Below are 8,280 nucleotides of genomic sequence, written 5' to 3'. Positions count from 1 at the left end.
GGACAAAATGGGACGTGGATGGGGCGGTTTGGAGACAATCTCAGAGGGAAAACACTAACATTAAGGGAACCCAGGAAAGGTTTCTTACAGAAGCTGGGAACTTAGCTGAAGCCAGGGAATTAGGAAGTGGAGGCAGGAGGCAGGAGAATCCAGTTGCGGAGGACAGCCAATGAAGATGCCAGGTGTCAGGAGATGCAGTGTCTTGTGCAAAGAACAGCAAGCACCCTAGTTGCTGGAAAGGTAGCAAGAAACCAGGTTGTCAAGGGCTTTGAATGCCAAGCAGGATTTTACATTTGATCCTGGAGCCAATAGGGATTCGCTGGATTTTACTGAGTAAGGGAGTAATGTGTTTTTTGGGAAAATCACTTTAATGGCTAAATGTAGGATGATTGGAGAGGGGAGAGACTTGAGGCTGGCAGACCCACTGGCGGGCTCTTATAATAGTTGGAGGGTGAGGTGATGAAGCTAACTTAGCTTTCAGCAAAGCGTTTGACAAAAGTCTCTTGTGTTATACTTATGGACCAAATGGAGATCTGTAGACAGAAATAAGGGAGCTAAGGGGATCTGAAACTGGTTCAATGGCCAAACACAATTGGTTCTATGTCATTTTAGACAGTGGCTCCCCGCTTTCAGCAGAGTGCCCAGTAGTCGGGAAATTCCCTCTATCAAAGTAGACCAGAAACCAATCTACTGCACACATGGTCTTAGAAAGTTGTTTGGACCTTTGAGAAGTTAAGAAACTGTCTTGGGGGGGGGGGGGGGCAGGTAGGTGGCGCAGTGAATAGAGCACCAGTCCAGGAGTAAGAAGGACCTGAATTCAAATCCAGTCTCAGACACTTGACACACTTACTAGCTGTTTGACCTCGGGCAAGTCACTTAATCCCAATTGCCCTGCCTTCCCCCCTCCAAAAAGACGCACCCCCCCAAGCTGTCCTAGGATCACACCGCCAACAAGAGCCATAATATTTTATGGTAGAAGGGACCTCATAGGCCACCTAGTACAACTGATTCATTTTACAGATGAAGACATTGAAGCTAAGAGGTGAACCAAGGGGAGACCTGAACCCAGGGCATCCTGACTCCAAGCCCAATGTCTTATCTCTTATGCCATATTGCCTCTCATGAATCAATCAGTCTTTATTCATTAAGAAAGGCATGAGAGTCCAGGACTTGAGAGGTGACCACCCAGAGCCTTCTCTGCCCTGATCAGACACATTTAGAATATCGTGTTCAGTTCTGGCCGACATTTTGGAAAACACACAGATAACCTGGGGAGGGTCAAGAGGACTGTGGTGAAAGGGCTTGGAACCGTGCCCCGGAGATTCAGCTGTAGAAGCCAGAGATGTTTAAGCTTATGGAAGAGCAGATTTGGGGCGACCGTGATGCCTGTGTTCGAGTATTTGAAGGGTTATCGTGCACAGGAGTCATTCAATTCGTCCTGCCCAGCCCCAGTGGGCAGTATCGGAATGCAAAGTTACAGAGAAGCAGGTTTTAGATAGATGTAAGAAAAAGGTTTCCTAACAATTAAAGCTACCCAAAGTAGGATGGATTATCTGGGGAACTGGTGGGCTCGTCCTAATCTTCATTGGAAGTCTTCCAATAAATCTTGGATGACCTTTTGTGGGGCATTTTGCAGAAGGAAATCTCAATCAGTGAGATACTGTCTTAGGCGGCCTCCAAGGTGCCTTCCATCTCAGCAGTTCTGACCCTTTCCTATTTCTGTTACTACTTCAAGGTGAATTGGGTCCATCCCCAGGGCACTGATGTGGCGGGTGCTTGCTGTCCTCACTCCCCAAGTCAAAACCTTCCATTGGTCTTCATTACTATTAATTTAACCAGGCAACCACCACCTATAAGGGTCCTATCACTATGACACCCATCTTCTAGAGTCCCTTATTTCTAAACCATCCCAGACTGTGTGAGGGACAGGCCACTCTTCTCTCCTAGCATCTCCTCTCAGAATTGGACTGTATTCTGTGTCCCCCTCCCCACCTTCTACCAAACTGAATTTGCCTTTGATATCAGGATTCTTAATTACAGCTCTACTCTTCCTTTTCTCTTTTTTTCTCTCCTCTTTCTTCCCTCCTTCCCCCCTTCTTTCTCTCATCTTCCTTCTCTTCCTCTTCTCACCCTCCTCCTTCTCCCCTCCCAACATCTTGACTCATTTCCAAGAATACCAAGGGAGGAAATGAAATCTGCAAGGAAAAGATCGATTTCCAAATTTCCAAACTGTTAATCTTTTATTTTGACATGTTTTGGAATCCGGACCCCTCTAGAGGGGTTCCTGCAGCCCCTGCCCGGCACCCTTCTGCCCGCCCCAGCAGCCCAGATCCATTGAGCCCCATGTGCTCCCAATAACTCTGAGTTTTTATGTGCTGGGGCCTCACCAGCCCAGCCCAGCTCAGAGCTCACAGCTGCTCTGTGTTTGGCGCCTGCCAGCCCCAGCCCCACCCTGGGCCTTTAGGGACTTGGAAAAATGCACCAACTGGGGTGTGTGTTGGAGTGGGGGGTAGAGAAGAGACCCTCCCCCCAGGGGCCCAACCCCGGAATCAGCCCAGGGCAGGGCACAAGCTATGGGGGAATCAATCCCTACTCCCTCCCCCCTTTCCTGGAGTCAATGTCAATGACATGACCTCAGTTCTCTAAGCTTTTTTTTTTTTGTTTAGGGGGGAGGTTAGAAAGGGGAAGATGACCCCCCGCCTCCCCTGTGGAGCTATGGGACTTCCTGCTGCCCCCAACAGCCTGCCTGGCCCCTGGCTGGGGAATACCGTGAGAACAGACCCTCTTCCCTCTCTGGGCTCTGGCCCCAGCCCAGGGGAGCTGAGCTTTCTGTGAGAGTGACAGAAATCATGGAAAAATCGCTGCTTGCCAAATGCATTCAGCTAGTGCCTGGCCAAAGTTGAGGGGAGGAGGTGGGAGGGAGCCTCATTATGGGGAGGGAGGAAGGGACGGGCATTCTCCAGTAGTCTGAATGGAGTTGGGGGAGGTGGTGGCTTGAAGGCTGGCGCCCAGAGCATGAAGCAGCCTCAGGCTCCTGGGAAAGCTGGCCTTCAGGGGTCCTTTCCCCCCTCTCTCTTCCTGGATCTTTTCCTCCCTGTCTTTGAGGTGGGGTGTGTGGGAGTGTGGGGGCGGGGGGAGGCTCCCTTAGGCCTCAGTGACGTCATGCGTCACTGGTCTTGAAGTCAGGGAGTGAAAGGGCTGCTCTATAATTTACACAAAAATCTCTTTCTGAATCTTGGCCTCAGTTTCTCCATCTGAAAAATGAAGGGCTTGGATGTTATGGGGTCTTTTTGAACACCGTGTCCCCAGTATTCTTTGACCAATTTCGTCATACTAAGGTATTCAGGATTGAATGCCCCACCTCTCCTGGTCTGTTAACCCTCCCACTAGCCCCCTCCAAAGAGTTCCCACCTCCCCATGAGGCTCTGGGTCACACAATTTGAGGGTGGGGGGTTGAGGGGAGGTGCCTGAATAAAGCCTGGAAGGGAAGACAGGCAGCTTCTGTCCTCCAAGGAGCCTGAGGATTGCTCCTGTGCACCTCCCCAGCCTCCCACCCCCAACCCCCAACCACTAATTCTAATAGTTCATATTTCTGCAGGGGGGGGGGGGGCTTTGCAAAATCCTATCCATATATTATCTCATTTGATCCTCTCACAAGAACCCTGCAAAGCAGGTGCTATTTTTAATCCCTCTTTTACAGACGGAGAAACTGAGAGCTGAAAGAGATTGTCTGGCATCTTGCAGTGAATTAAGCATCTGAAACCAGCTTCGAACTCAAGTCTTCCAGACTCCAGGTCCAGAAATCCATCCAGCAGTGGTAAACAATGCATAGAAAGTAAGCTCCCTGAGGACAGAGATGCTTTTTGTGTTTACTCTTTCATGTCTAGGGCGTAGCACCAACTGGTTTGTTCAAATGCCTAGTGAATGAACGAATAAAGGAATGAAAATGAAAGTGTCGTGGTAAGGTTCTAACTCTAGCCCCAGCTGGCTCTGGGTCAGCTCAGGCATCTTCCTTCGGGACTGGACTACATTTGCATCTCAAATCTGCCCACTGGGCTATTCTTTGAACTTGACATTTCCATTCCTGCCTCCAAAGGGCAGTCCACTCAGTCCTGGACACAAATTCTTCCTCAGGTCACTTTTCTTCATTCACTAGTCTGTCCCTGACTAGCACCCATACTGGAGCCGACTGGCACCTCTCCTGGCATTGTATTCTAGTGTCCCTGGCTCCTGAGCTGAAACTCAGACTTACTTTGTAATTACTGATCTGTACAGATGCTGCAGCACCCAGGAAAATGTAAGGTCCTCAAGGGCAGGGACTGTTTCATTTGTCTTGGAACACCTAATGACTATTGAGGTTAACAGGTACATGGTAAGGGGCTTAAAGGTCATGCCCAAGAATTGGCACACACAGTATGCCTAAGTAGAATGTAAGTTTGTGGAGAGGCCTGTTTTGGAATCCCTGAAGCTTAACCGAGTGCCTAATCCCATAGTAGGTGCTTTTTAATGTTATTGACTGGAAGAGATAAGTTCAAACCCAGCCTTGGATACTTACTAGTTGTGTGACCCTGGGAAAGTCACTTAACCCCAATTTCCTCAAAAAAAATGTTACTGACTGAACTGAATGAGACTTTGCACCACATTATACCTCCTGTGGCAATGAGCCTGGTTCTTTATTTCCCAAATTGGGTGGTAAGCTCCTTGAGGGCAGGGGTCAGGTCTTCTACTTTGGGTCTCCCCTTATTGTCTTTACAAACAGGTAATAGCGTCTTCAAGAGAGATTTCTTGAGTGAACTGGAAAGAGCTCTGGTCCATTGGGTAAAAAGCATACTTGTAACCCTTTACCTACCTCACAGGGATGGCATAAGGGAGGCTCTTATAAATGTCGGAAGAAGTGTGAAGAAATTGTTTATTCCCATTAGTCTAATGAAAGACAGAGGATACAGCAAAACAGCCCTGGTGAATGGACGTGTCCTGACTCCTAGGTCTGGCCCTCTCGGGTAAACAACAGTCGTGGACTTCTGGGCCCCAGGTCATGGCCTGATGACTTGGGGGGCAGGGGGAGGGGAGAGAGGCTGAGATAGGGGCTAAAGTGGGAGGGGGTGATGAACCAGAGCTTGTGAGTTTGAGAGAAACTTGGAAACCACATTTCTCTCAGGAAAGAGGCCACTAATGGAAAACAGAGCTGCTTCTTCTGGGACTAGGGATGGAGGCCATGGAGGGTAGATGCTTGTGTGTGTGGCGGGGTGGGGGGGTAGGGGGGTAGGAGGGTGAGAGGGCAGAGTTTCAACATAACAAAACCGGCCATCCCCTCTCCTGGCCTAGGAGGACACTGAGGGCCTCCCCTGCCCACATCCCAGCCTTGAGCCAAGATGGTACCTGGGGTTCCTGGGAGGGAGTGCAGGAGGAGGAGAAGGGGGGAGGAGGCAGGAAGTGGGGAAACAAATAACTGTTGACCCCCTTTCTCTACCCTGACAGTCACACTGGACCCAACCTATAGAGGGAGGCTGCTGGAGATGAGACTGTCTGAGAGCCTCCCCTCCCCCAAACAAAGCCTTGTGGGCCAGCCCCAACATTCCCAGCTGGGTGCCCACCTACCTTCCTTTCTTCCACAAGAGGGTACAAGCCAATGGAGAGAATACTCAATTCTAATAGCAGCTCTCTCTCTTTCTGTCTCTCCATTCCCCCCATCTACCTGTCTGTCTCCCCCTTCTCTCTTCCCTGTTTCTGTATCTCTCCCTGTCTTTGCCTCTGTCTCTGTCTCTATCTGTCTGTCTGTCTCTGTTTCTCTCTCTCCATCCCCCCATCTACCTGTCTGTCTCCCCCTTCTCTCTGTTTCTGTATCTCTCCCTGTCTTTGCCTCTGTCTCTGTCTCTATCTGTCTGTCTGTCTCTGTTTCTCTCTCTCCATCGCCCTCATCTATCTGTCTGTCTCCCCCTTCTCTCTTCCTTGTTTCTGTATCTCTCCCTGTCTTTGCCTCTGTCTGTCTCTGTTTCCCTCTCTCCATCCCCCCCATCTACCTGTCTGTCTCCCCCTTCTCTCTTCTCTCTGTTTCTGTATCTCTCCCCGTCCTTGGCTCCCCGTTCCCCCCCCCCCCAGTCCTTCTGGACATCCTCACCTGCATACCCACTGGCATCTCAAGTCTGCCTCTTCTTTGAATTGGGCATTCCGGCTCCTGCCTCCAGAGTCCAGTCAAAGTTGGAGGGGCTTCAGTCCAGGGCATTGATTCTTCCTCAGATAGCTTTCCCTTCTGGTTCCACAGCTGGGCTGTATGCACCTCCCTCCCCCCAATTGCACCTTATAGCATCTTCATTATGAATGAAGTGAAGGGACAGGGTCAATCACAGGCCAGGGACTATTGTCTTCTGTGCTTATATCTAGTGCTTCGTACATAAAAAGTGCTAAATAAATGCACTTTCAGTCATTCCTTCATTTGTTCATTCATTCCTTCATAGCACCAAGGAGTGAATACCAGCAGGGTGGGATGATACATCTGTATCAGCAATGCCATATTCACAATGCCTATGGAAATTACAGATATGCTGATATAATTATCCATCACAAAATACATCATGCTTGCCATATGGGGGAATAAGCTAGAAAATTTATTAAGATACCAAAAGACTGAGTCCCAAAACCAGAAAGTGAAAGCCATCAGAGTAGTTATGACATTGGCACAGGTAGATAAAGTAGAAAGCACCCACATTCTCAAGCCTTTAAAACAGAACAGGCTACCTAAGGCAAAGGTCCTCCTCTCCCCACTCACAGCAACCACCCAGCGTCCAGGAAGCGCACCCCCAGCAGCTCCGGCCCCTGGCAGTCCTCAGCAGGAGTCCTTAGCAGAAATTCTGGCTGACTCAAAAAGGGCTTCGCGCTGCTGCTGCCTCTGCTGCTGCTGCCACCGTCGCCGCCACTGCTAGCCACCGCAGGAACTCTAGTTTGGCTTCCGCTTCCTCTTGCTCCACCCCTTCCTGCTACGTCAGCAAGTCCAATGGGGCATGGAAGATCTTTAAATCCCATAACCCTTACAACATCTCATTTACAGATTGGGAAACTGAGGTCCTGAGAAGGAAAGTGACCTGCCCCAAGTATCTACAGAGCTCCCACACCTTCTGCTATCTAGGAATGTCTACTACTCTATTTGCCCAGTCCAATAGTCTTTCTACAGGGTCCATTTTTCTTAACCTTGGTAAAGTTTTTGTCACTTTTGGTCACCTTTCTTCTGAATAGACTCTCATCAGTTTTAGTCACCGATCTCCTCATTCTCCCCTTCTTTTCTTTTTTATTTTTAAGCAATTGGGGTTAAGTAGCTTGCTCAAGGTTACACGGCCAGGTGTTTCTGGGTGGGTGCTGAGTGTCTGAGCCCGGGATTCGATCTCCAGGTCATCCTGACACTGGAGCCGGTGCTCTTACTCTCTGTGCTACCTGGCCGCCCCACTCCTCTTACTTCTAACTGATCCTTCTTTGGTTCTTCATCCTCTTCTTGGCCCCTTACTGTGGGTGAGCCCCCAGGGTCCTGGACCCTCTTCCCTCTCAACCCCCTCTCTCTTCCAACCATTTCTTTCACTCCCATAACTTCAGCTGCCAGCTCTATGATAACGAATCCCTAATCTGTACCTCCAGCCTCTACCTCACTTCTGAGCTCCACACCAGCTTTGTGAACTGTCTCTGCCTGGATGCGCCATGGTCACCTGAAGCTCAGCTGGTCTAAGACGCAGTTTACCACCTTTTGCTCTTTCTGATTCCCTTCCTTCTGCTCATAACTCTGACATTCATTCTAGGTCCCAGGTTGAAAACCCTGTATCCTTCCTTCTCCCTCGCTTTACATAATCAATCAATGACAAGACCATTTTCAACTTAGCCTCCAAGCTACCCCTGAGTTACTTCCCCTCTTGTCTATTCCCCTAACCACAAGCATTCGTCAGTGCCCACCTAGACCATGATGATGATGATGTCGATGGTGACAGCTACCACTCCATACCACCACCGACAGAGTTTCAACTTCACAAAACTAGCTATCCATTTGCCTGACCATTAGTTTGCACTGAAGGTCCCCTCCTAAGATAGTTCCTAGGGTACCTGGGGGTGAGTGCAGGAGGAGGAGAGAGGAGAAGAAAGATTACAACTGTAACTACTACTACTGCTGCTACTGCTGCTGCTGCTGCTGCTACTGTTGCTGCTACTGCTACTACTACTACTACTGCTGCTACTGCTGCTGCTACTGCTGCTGCTGCTACTACTGCTGCTACTACTGCTGCTACTGCTACTGCTGCTACTGCT

The 8,280-nt window shown here is 49.5% G+C and overlaps 1 long non-coding RNA gene across 1 annotated transcript; it reads left to right on the top strand.

Moving 5' to 3' along the window:
* The first annotated feature begins 2,967 nt into the window (after positions 1–2,967).
* LOC138154241 (uncharacterized) lies at positions 2,968–3,946 on the top strand. The gene is made up of 3 exons (XR_011166583.1): positions 2,968–3,105; positions 3,246–3,338; positions 3,701–3,946. It is a non-coding gene; the product is annotated as an uncharacterized lncRNA (long non-coding RNA).
* The last annotated feature ends 4,334 nt before the right edge of the window (positions 3,947–8,280 follow it).

The sequence above is a fragment of the Petaurus breviceps genome, unplaced genomic scaffold (genome assembly GCF_028583685.1).
Source record: "Petaurus breviceps papuanus isolate PSGF00001 unplaced genomic scaffold, PetGlider_PUasm1.0 91041, whole genome shotgun sequence".
NCBI classification, from domain to species: Eukaryota; Metazoa; Chordata; class Mammalia; order Diprotodontia; family Petauridae; genus Petaurus; species Petaurus breviceps.
The sequence above is the reverse complement of the archived record's forward strand: the minus strand, read 5'-3'. Positions and strand labels throughout refer to the sequence as shown.